Below are 10,586 nucleotides of genomic sequence, written 5' to 3' on the forward strand. Positions count from 1 at the left end.
TAACGCATAGTGAAGACAGTGTGTTCCTAGAGCAGAGCGAATACAATGTGTTCCTAGAGCAGAGTAAGGACATTGTGTTCCTAGAGCAGAATGAAGACAGTGTATTCTTAGAGCAGAGTGAAGACAGTTTCTTCCTAATACAGAGTGAAGACCGCGTGTTCCTAGAGCAGATTGAATACAATGTGTTCGTAGAGCAGAGTGAAGACAGTGTGTTTCTAATTCAGAGGGCAGACAGTGTGTTAATAGAGCAGAGTGAAGACAGTGTGTTCCTAACGCATAGTGAGGACAGTGTGTTCCTAACGCATAGTGAAGACAGTATGTTCCTAACGCATAGTGAAGACAGTGTGTTCCTAACGCAGAGTTCCTGTGTATGTGCATGGAGCAGAGTGAAGACAGTGTGTTCCTAGAGCAGAGTTAAGAAAGTGTGTTTTTAATGGAGAGTGAATACAGTGGGTTCCTACAGCAGATTGAAGACAGTGTGTTCCTACTAAAGAGTTGCTGTGTATGTGCATGGAGCAGAGTGAAGACAGTGTGTTCCTAGAGCAGAGTGAAGACAGTGTGTTCCTAATGCAGAGTGAAGACAGTGTGTTCCTAATGCAGAGTGAAGACTGTGTGTTCCTAATGCAGAGTGAAGACAGTGTGTTCCTAGAGCAGAGAGAAGACAATGTGTTCTTAACGCTGAGTTGCGGTGTATGGCTTGGCGCAGAGTGAAGACAGTGTGTTCCTAGAGTAAAGTGACGAGAGTATGTTCCTAACACATAGTGAAGACAGTGTGTTCCTAGAGCAAAGTGAAGACAGTGTGTTCCTAACACAGAGTTTCGGTGTATATGAATGGAGCTGAGTGAAGATAGTGTCTTCCTAGAGCAGAGTGAAGACAGTGTGTTCCTAATGCAGAGTGAAGACAGTGTATTCCTAGAGCAGTGTGAATACAGTGTGTTCCTAGAGCATAGTGAATACAGTGTGTTCCTAGAGCAGAATGAAGACAGTATGTACCTAACGCATAGTGAAGACAGTGTGTTCCTAGAGCAGAATGAAGACAGTATGTACCTAACGCATAGTGAAGACAGTGTGTTCCTAACGCAGAGTTGCATTTGTATGTGCATTGAGCAGAGTGAAGCCAGTGTGGTCCTAGAGAAGAGTGAAGAAAGTGTGTTCCTAATGCAGAGTGAATACAGTGTGTTCTTACAGTAGAGTGAAGACAGTGTGTTCCTAACGCACAGTGAAGAAAGTGTGTTCCTAGAGCAGAGTGAAGACAGTGTGTTCCTAGAGCAGAGTGAAGACAGTGTGTTTTTAATACAGAGTGAATACAGTGTGTTCCTACAGCAGATTGAAGACAGTGTGTCCCTAACAATGAGTTGCTGTGTATGTGCATGGAGCTGAGTGAAAACAGTGTGTTCCTAGTGCAGAGTGAAGACAGTGTGTTCCTAATGCAGAGTGAAGACAGTGTGTTCCTAGAGCATAGTGAAGACAGTGTGGTCCTAATGCAGAGTTGCGGTGTATGTGCATGGAGCAGAGTGAAGACAGTGTGTTCCTAGAGCAGAGTGAAGACAGTGTGTTCCTAACGCATAGTGAGGACTGTTTGTTCCTAAGGCATAGTGAAGACAGTATGTTCCTAACGCATAGTGAAGACAGTGTGTTCCTAACGCAGAATTGCGTTTGTATGTGCATGGAGCAGAGTGAAGACAGTGTGTTCCTAGAGCAAAGTGAAGAAAGTGTGTTCGTAATTCAGAGTGAATACAGTGTGTTCTTACAGTAGAATGAAGACAGTGTGTTCCTAACGCACTGTGAAGACAGTGTGTTCCTAGAGCAGAGTGAAGACAGTGTGTTCCTAGAGCAGAGTGAAGACAGTGTGTTCCTAAAGCAGAGTTTCGGTGTATATGCATGGAGCTGAGTGAAGACAGTGTATTCCTAGAGCAGAGTGAAGACAGTGTGTTCCTAGTGCAGAGTGAAGACAGTGTGTTCCTAATGAAGAGTGAAGACAGTGTGTTCCTAATGCAGAGTGAAGACAGTGTGTTCCTAATGCAGAGTGAAGACAGTGTGTTCCTAACGCTGAGTAGTGGTGTATGTGCTTGGAGCAGAGTGAAGACAGTGTGTTCCTACAGTAGAGTGAAGACAGTATGTTCCTAACGCATAGTGAAGACAGTGTGTTCCTAACGCAGAGTTGCGTTTCTATGTGCATGTAGCAGAGTGAAGACAGTGTGTTCCTAGAGCAGAGTGAAGACAGTGTGTTCCTAAAGCAGAGTTTCGGTGTATATGCATGGAGCTGAGTGAAGACAGTGTTTTCCTAGAGCAGAGTGAAGACAGTTTGTTCCTAACGCATAGTGAAGAAAGTGTGTTCCTAATGCAGAGTTGCGGTGTACGTGCATGGAGCAGAGTGAAGACAGTGTGTTCCTATCGCATAGTGAAGACAGTATGTTCCTATCGCATAGTGAAGACAGTGTGTTCCTAGAGCAGAGCGAATACAATGTGTTCCTAGAGCAGAGTGAGGACAGTGTGTTCCTAGAGCAGAATGAAGACAGTGTGTTCCTAGAGCAGAGTGAAGACAGTTTCTTCCTAATACAGAGTGAAGACAGCGTGTTCCTAGAGCAGAGTGAATACAATGTGTTCCTAGAGCAGAGTGAAGACAGTGTGTTTCTAATTCAGAGGGCAGACAGTGTGTTAATAGAGCAGAGTGAAGACAGTGTGTTCCTAACGCATAGTGAGGACAGTGTGTTCCTAACGCATAGTGAAGACAGTATGTTCCTAACGCATAGTGAAGACAGTGTGTTCCTAACGCAGAGTTCCTGTATGTGCATGGAGCATAGTGAAGACAGTGGTTTCCTAGAGCAGAGTGAAGACAGTGTGTTTTTAATGGAGAGTGAATACAGTGGGTTCCTAATGCAGAGTGAAGACTGTGTGTTCCTTATGCAGAGTGAAGACAGTGTGTTCCTAGAGTAGAGTGAAGACAATGTGTTCTTAACGCTGAGTTGCGGTGTATGGCTTGGCGCAGAGTGAAGACAGTGTGTTCCTAGAGTAGAGTGAAGACAGTATGTTCCTAACACATAGTGAAGACAGTGTGTTCCTAGAGCAAAGTGAAGACAGTGTGTTCCTAACACAGAGTTTCGGTGTATATGAATGGAGCTGAGTGAAGATAGTGTCTTCCTAGAGCAGAGTGAAGACAGTGTGTTCCTAGAGCAGAGTGAAGACAGTGTATTCCTAGAGCAGTGTGAATACAGTGTGTTCCTAGAGCATAGTGAAGACAGTGTGTTCCGAATGCAGAGTTGTGGTGTATGTGCATGGAGCAGAGTGAAGACAGTGTGTTCCAAATGCAGAGTTAATACAGTATGTTCCTTCAGCAGAGTGAATACAGTGTGTTCCTAGAACGGAGTGAAGACAGTGTGTTCCTAGAGCAGAGTGAAGACAGTGTGTTCCTAAGGCAGAGTGAAGACAGTGTGTTCCTAGAGCAGAGTGAAGACAGTGTGTTCCTAACGCATAGTGAAGACTGTTTGTTCCTAAGGCATAGTGAAGACAGTATGTTCCTAACGCATAGTGAAGACAGTGTGTTCCTAACGCAGAATTGCGTTTGTATGTGCATGGAGCAGAGTGAAGACAGTGTGTTCCTAGAGCAAAGTGAAGAAAGTGTGTTCGTAATTCAGAGTGAATACAGTGTGTTCTTACAGTAGAATGAAGACAGTGTGTTCCTAACGCACTGTGAAGACAGTGTGTTCCTAGAGCAGAGTGAAGACAGTGTGTTCCTAGAGCAGAGTGAAGACAGTGTGTTCCTAAAGCAGAGTTTCGGTGTATATGCATGGAGCTGAGTGAAGACAGTGTATTCCTAGAGCAGAGTGAAGACAGTGTGTTCCTAGTGCAGAGTGAAGACAGTGTGTTCCTAATGAAGAGTGAAGACAGTGTGTTCCTAATGCAGAGTGATGACAGTGTGTTCCTAATGCAGAGTGAAGACAGTGTGTTCCTAACGCTGAGTAGTGGTGTATGTGCTTGGAGCAGAGTGAAGACAGTGTGTTCCTACAGTAGAGTGAAGACAGTATGTTCCTAACGCATAGTGTAGACAGTGTGTTCCTAACGCAGAGTTGCGTTTCTATGTGCATGTAGCAGAGTGAAGACAGTGTGTTCCTAGAGCAGAGTGAAGACAGTGTGTTCCTAAAGCAGAGTTTCGGTGTATATGCATGGAGCTGAGTGAAGACAGTGTTTTCCTAGAGCAGAGTGAAGACAGTTTGTTCCTAATGCAGAGTGAAAACAGAGTGTTCCTAATGCAGACTGAAGACAGTGTGTTCCTATAGCAGAGAGGAGACAGTGTGTTCCTACAGCAGAGTGAAGACAGTTTGTTCCTAATGCAGAGTGAAGACAGTGTGATCCTAATGCAGAGTGAAGACAGTGTATTCCTAGAGCAGAGTGAAGACAGTGTGTTCCTAACGCATAGTGAAGACAGTATGTTCCTAACGCATAGTGAAGACAGTGTGTTCCTAACGCAGAGTTGCAGTGTATGTGCATGGAGCAGAGTGAAGACAGTGTGTTCCTAGAACAGAGTGAAGATAGTGTGTTTTTAATGCAGAGTAAATACAGTGTGTTCCTACAGCAGATTGAAGAGAGTGTGTTCCTAACAAAGACTTGCTGTGTATGTGCATGGAGCAGAGTGAAGACAGTGTGTTCCTAGAGCAGAGTGAAGACAGTGTGTTCCTAATGCAGAGTGAAGACAGTGTGTTCCTAATGCAGAGTGAAGACAGTTTGTTCCTAATGCAGAGTGAAGACAGTGTGTTGCTAACGCTGAGTTGCGGTGTATGTGCTTGGAGCAGAGTGAAGACAGTGTGTTCCTACAGTAGAGTGAAGACAGTATGTTCCTAACGCACAATGAAGACAGTGTGTTCCTAACGCAGAGTTGCGTTTCTATGTGCATGTAGCAGAGTGAAGACAGTGTGTTCCTAGAGCAGAATTTCGGTTTATATGCATGGAGCTGAGTGAAGACAGTGTTTTCCTAGAGCAGAATGAAGACAGTATGTACCTAACGCATAGTGAAGACAGTGTGTTCCTAGAGCAGAATGAAGACAGTATGTACCTAACGCATAGTGAAGACAGTGTGTTCCTAACGCAGAGTTGCATTTGTATGTGCATTGAGCAGAGTGAAGCCAGTGTGGTCATAGAGAAGAGTGAAGAAAGTGTGTTCCTAATGCAGAGTGAATACAGTGTGTTCTTACAGTAGAGTGAAGACAGTGTGTTCCTAACGCACAGTGAAGAAAGTGTGTTCCTAGAGCAGAGTGAAGACAGTGTGTTCCTAGAGCAGAGTGAAGACAGTGTGTTTTTAATACAGAGTGAATACAGTGTGTTCCTACAGCAGATTGAAGACAGTGTGTCCCTAACAATGAGTTGCTGTGTATGTGCATGGAGCTGAGTGAAGACAGTGTGTTCCTAGTGCAGAGTGAAGACAGTGTGTTCCTAATGCAGAGTGAAGACAGTGTGTTCCTAGAGCATAGTGAAGACAGTGTGGTCCTAATGCAGAGTTGCGGTGTATGTGCATGGAGCAGAGTGAAGACAGTGTGTTCCTAGAGCAGAGTGAAGACAGTGTGTTCCTAACGCATAGTGAGGACTGTTTGTTCCTAAGGCATAGTGAAGACAGTATGTTCCTAACGCATAGTGAAGACAGTGTGTTCCTAACGCAGAATTGCGTTTGTATGTGCATGGAGCAGAGTGAAGACAGTGTGTTCCTAGAGCAAAGTGAAGAAAGTGTGTTCGTAATTCAGAGTGAATACAGTGTGTTCTTACAGTAGACTGAAGACAGTGTGTTCCTAACGCACTGTGAAGACAGTGTGTTCCTAGAGCAGAGTGAAGACAGTGTGTTCCTAGAGCAGAGTGAAGACAGTGTGTTCCTAAAGCAGAGTTTCGGTGTATATGCATGGAGCTGAGTGAAGACAGTGTATTCCTAGAGCAGAGTGAAGACAGTGTGTTCCTAGTGCAGAGTGAAGACAGTGTGTTCCTAATGAAGAGTGAAGACAGTGTGTTCCTAATGCAGAGTGAAGACAGTGTGTTCCTAATACAGAGTGAAGACAGTGTGTTCCTAACGCTGAGTAGTGGTGTATGTGCTTGGAGCAGAGTGAAGACAGTGTGTTCCTACAGTAGAGTGAAGACAGTATGTTCCTAACGCATAGTGAAGACAGTGTGTTCCTAACGCAGAGTTGCGTTTCTATGTGCATGTAGCAGAGTGAAGACAGTGTGTTCCTAGAGCAGAGTGAAGACAGTTTGTTCCTAACGCATAGTGAAGAAAGTGTGTTCCTAATGCAGAGTTGCGGTGTACGTGCATGGAGCAGAGTGAAGACAGTGTGTTCCTATCGCATAGTGAAGACAGTATGTTCCTATCGCATAGTGAAGACAGTGTGTTCCTAGAGCAGAGCGAATACAATGTGTTCCTAGAGCAGAGTGAAGACAGTTTCTTCCTAATACAGAGTGAAAACAGCGTGTTCCTAGAGCAGAGTGAATACAATGTGTTCCTAGAGCAGAGTGAAGACAGTGTGTTCCTAGAGCAGAGTGAAGACAATGTGTTCCTAAAGCAGAGTTTCGGTGTATATGCATGGAGCTGAGTGAAGACAGTGTTTTCCTAGAGCAGAGTGAAGACAGTTTGTTCCTAACGCATAGTGAAGAAAGTGTGTTCCTAATGCAGAGTTGCGGTGTACGTGCATGGAGCAGAGTGAAGACAGTGTGTTCCTATCGCATAGTGAAGACAGTATGTTCCTATCGCATAGTGAAGACAGTGTGTTCCTAGAGCAGAGCGAATACAATGTGTTCCTAGAGCAGAGTGAAGACAGTGTGTTCCTAGAGCAGAATGAAGACAGTGTGTTCCTAGAGCAGAGTGAAGACAGTTTCTTCCTAATACAGAGTGAAGACAGCGTGTTCCTAGAGCAGAGTGAATACAATGTGTTCCTAGAGCAGAGTGAAGACAGTGTGTTTCTAATTCAGAGGGCAGACAGTGTGTTAATAGAGCAGAGTGAAGACAGTGTGTTCCTAACGCATAGTGAGGACAGTGTGTTCCTAACGCATAGTGAAGACAGTATGTTCCTAACGCATAGTGAAGACAGTGTGTTCCTAACGCAGAGTTCCTGTATGTGCATGGAGCATAGTGAAGACAGTGGTTTCCGAGAGCAGAGTGAAGACAGTGTGTTTTTAATGGAGAGTGAATACAGTGGGTTCCTACAGCAGATTGAAGACAGTGTGTTCCTACTAAAGAGTTGCTGTGTATGTGCATAGAGCAGAGTGAAGACAGTGTGTTCCTAGAGCATAGTGAAGACAGTGTGTTCCGAATGCAGAGTTGTGGTGTATGTGCATGGAGCAGAGTGAAGACAGTGTGTTCCAAATGCAGAGTTAATACAGTATGTTCCTTCAGCAGAGTGAATACAGTGTGTTCCTAGAACGGAGTGAAGACAGTGTGTTCCTAGAGCAGAGTGAAGACAGTGTGTTCCTAAGGCAGAGTGAAGACAGTGTGTTCCTAGAGCAGAGTGAAGACAGTGTGTTCCTAACGCATAGTGAAGACTGTTTGTTCCTAAGGCATAGTGAAGACAGTATGTTCCTAACGCATAGTGAAGACAGTGTGTTCCTAACGCAGAATTGCGTTTGTATGTGCATGGAGCAGAGTGAAGACAGTGTGTTCCTAGAGCAAAGTGAAGAAAGTGTGTTCGTAATTCAGAGTGAATACAGTGTGTTCTTACAGTAGAATGAAGACAGTGTGTTCCTAACGCACTGTGAAGACAGTGTGTTCCTAGAGCAGAGTGAAGACAGTGTGTTCCTAGAGCAGAGTGAAGACAGTGTGTTCCTAAAGCAGAGTTTCGGTGTATATGCATGGAGCTGAGTGAAGACAGTGTATTCCTAGAGCAGAGTGAAGACAGTGTGTTCCTAGTGCAGAGTGAAGACAGTGTGTTCCTAATGAAGAGTGAAGACAGTGTGTTCCTAATGCAGAGTGATGACAGTGTGTTCCTAATGCAGAGTGAAGACAGTGTGTTCCTAACGCTGAGTAGTGGTGTATGTGCTTGGAGCAGAGTGAAGACAGTGTGTTCCTACAGTAGAGTGAAGACAGTATGTTCCTAACGCATAGTGTAGACAGTGTGTTCCTAACGCAGAGTTGCGTTTCTATGTGCATGTAGCAGAGTGAAGACAGTGTGTTCCTAGAGCAGAGTGAAGACAGTGTGTTCCTAAAGCAGAGTTTCGGTGTATATGCATGGAGCTGAGTGAAGACAGTGTTTTCCTAGAGCAGAGTGAAGACAGTTTGTTCCTAATGCAGAGTGAAAACAGAGTGTTCCTAATGCAGACTGAAGACAGTGTGTTCCTATAGCAGAGAGGAGACAGTGTGTTCCTACAGCAGAGTGAAGACAGTTTGTTCCTAATGCAGAGTGAAGACAGTGTGATCCTAATGCAGAGTGAAGACAGTGTATTCCTAGAGCAGAGTGAAGACAGTGTGTTCCTAACGCATAGTGAAGACAGTATGTTCCTAACGCATAGTGAAGACAGTGTGTTCCTAACGCAGAGTTGCAGTGTATGTGCATGGAGCAGAGTGAAGACAGTGTGTTCCTAGAACAGAGTGAAGATAGTGTGTTTTTAATGCAGAGTAAATACAGTGTGTTCCTACAGCAGATTGAAGAGAGTGTGTTCCTAACAAAGACTTGCTGTGTATGTGCATGGAGCAGAGTGAAGACAGTGTGTTCCTAGAGCAGAGTGAAGACAGTGTGTTCCTAATGCAGAGTGAAGACAGTGTGTTCCTAATGCAGAGTGAAGACAGTTTGTTCCTAATGCAGAGTGAAGACAGTGTGTTGCTAACGCTGAGTTGCGGTGTATGTGCTTGGAGCAGAGTGAAGACAGTGTGTTCCTACAGTAGAGTGAAGACAGTATGTTCCTAACGCACAATGAAGACAGTGTGTTCCTAACGCAGAGTTGCGTTTCTATGTGCATGTAGCAGAGTGAAGACAGTGTGTTCCTAGAGCAGAATTTCGGTTTATATGCATGGAGCTGAGTGAAGACAGTGTTTTCCTAGAGCAGAATGAAGACAGTATGTACCTAACGCATAGTGAAGACAGTGTGTTCCTAGAGCAGAATGAAGACAGTATGTACCTAACGCATAGTGAAGACAGTGTGTTCCTAACGCAGAGTTGCATTTGTATGTGCATTGAGCAGAGTGAAGCCAGTGTGGTCATAGAGAAGAGTGAAGAAAGTGTGTTCCTAATGCAGAGTGAATACAGTGTGTTCTTACAGTAGAGTGAAGACAGTGTGTTCCTAACGCACAGTGAAGAAAGTGTGTTCCTAGAGCAGAGTGAAGACAGTGTGTTCCTAGAGCAGAGTGAAGACAGTGTGTTTTTAATACAGAGTGAATACAGTGTGTTCCTACAGCAGATTGAAGACAGTGTGTCCCTAACAATGAGTTGCTGTGTATGTGCATGGAGCTGAGTGAAGACAGTGTGTTCCTAGTGCAGAGTGAAGACAGTGTGTTCCTAATGCAGAGTGAAGACAGTGTGTTCCTAGAGCATAGTGAAGACAGTGTGGTCCTAATGCAGAGTTGCGGTGTATGTGCATGGAGCAGAGTGAAGACAGTGTGTTCCTAGAGCAGAGTGAAGACAGTGTGTTCCTAACGCATAGTGAGGACTGTTTGTTCCTAAGGCATAGTGAAGACAGTATGTTCCTAACGCATAGTGAAGACAGTGTGTTCCTAACGCAGAATTGCGTTTGTATGTGCATGGAGCAGAGTGAAGACAGTGTGTTCCTAGAGCAAAGTGAAGAAAGTGTGTTCGTAATTCAGAGTGAATACAGTGTGTTCTTACAGTAGAATGAAGACAGTGTGTTCCTAACGCACTGTGAAGACAGTGTGTTCCTAGAGCAGAGTGAAGACAGTGTGTTCCTAGAGCAGAGTGAAGACAGTGTGTTCCTAAAGCAGAGTTTCGGTGTATATGCATGGAGCTGAGTGAAGACAGTGTATTCCTAGAGCAGAGTGAAGACAGTGTGTTCCTAGTGCAGAGTGAAGACAGTGTGTTCCTAATGAAGAGTGAAGACAGTGTGTTCCTAATGCAGAGTGAAGACAGTGTGTTCCTAATACAGAGTGAAGACAGTGTGTTCCTAACGCTGAGTAGTGGTGTATGTGCTTGGAGCAGAGTGAAGACAGTGTGTTCCTACAGTAGAGTGAAGACAGTATGTTCCTAACGCATAGTGAAGACAGTGTGTTCCTAACGCAGAGTTGCGTTTCTATGTGCATGTAGCAGAGTGAAGACAGTGTGTTCCTAGAGCAGAGTGAAGACAGTTTGTTCCTAACGCATAGTGAAGAAAGTGTGTTCCTAATGCAGAGTTGCGGTGTACGTGCATGGAGCAGAGTGAAGACAGTGTGTTCCTATCGCATAGTGAAGACAGTATGTTCCTATCGCATAGTGAAGACAGTGTGTTCCTAGAGCAGAGCGAATACAATGTGTTCCTAGAGCAGAGTGAAGACAGTGTGTTCCTAGAGCAGAATGAAGACAGTGTGTTCCTAGAGCAGAGTGAAGACAGTTTCTTCCTAATACAGAGTGAAAACAGCGTGTTCCTAGAGCAGAGTGAATACAATGTGTTCCTAGAGCAGAGTGAAGACAGTGTGT

This window comes from Microtus pennsylvanicus, chromosome 9, assembly GCF_037038515.1.
Source record: "Microtus pennsylvanicus isolate mMicPen1 chromosome 9, mMicPen1.hap1, whole genome shotgun sequence".
NCBI classification, from domain to species: domain Eukaryota; kingdom Metazoa; phylum Chordata; class Mammalia; order Rodentia; family Cricetidae; genus Microtus; species Microtus pennsylvanicus.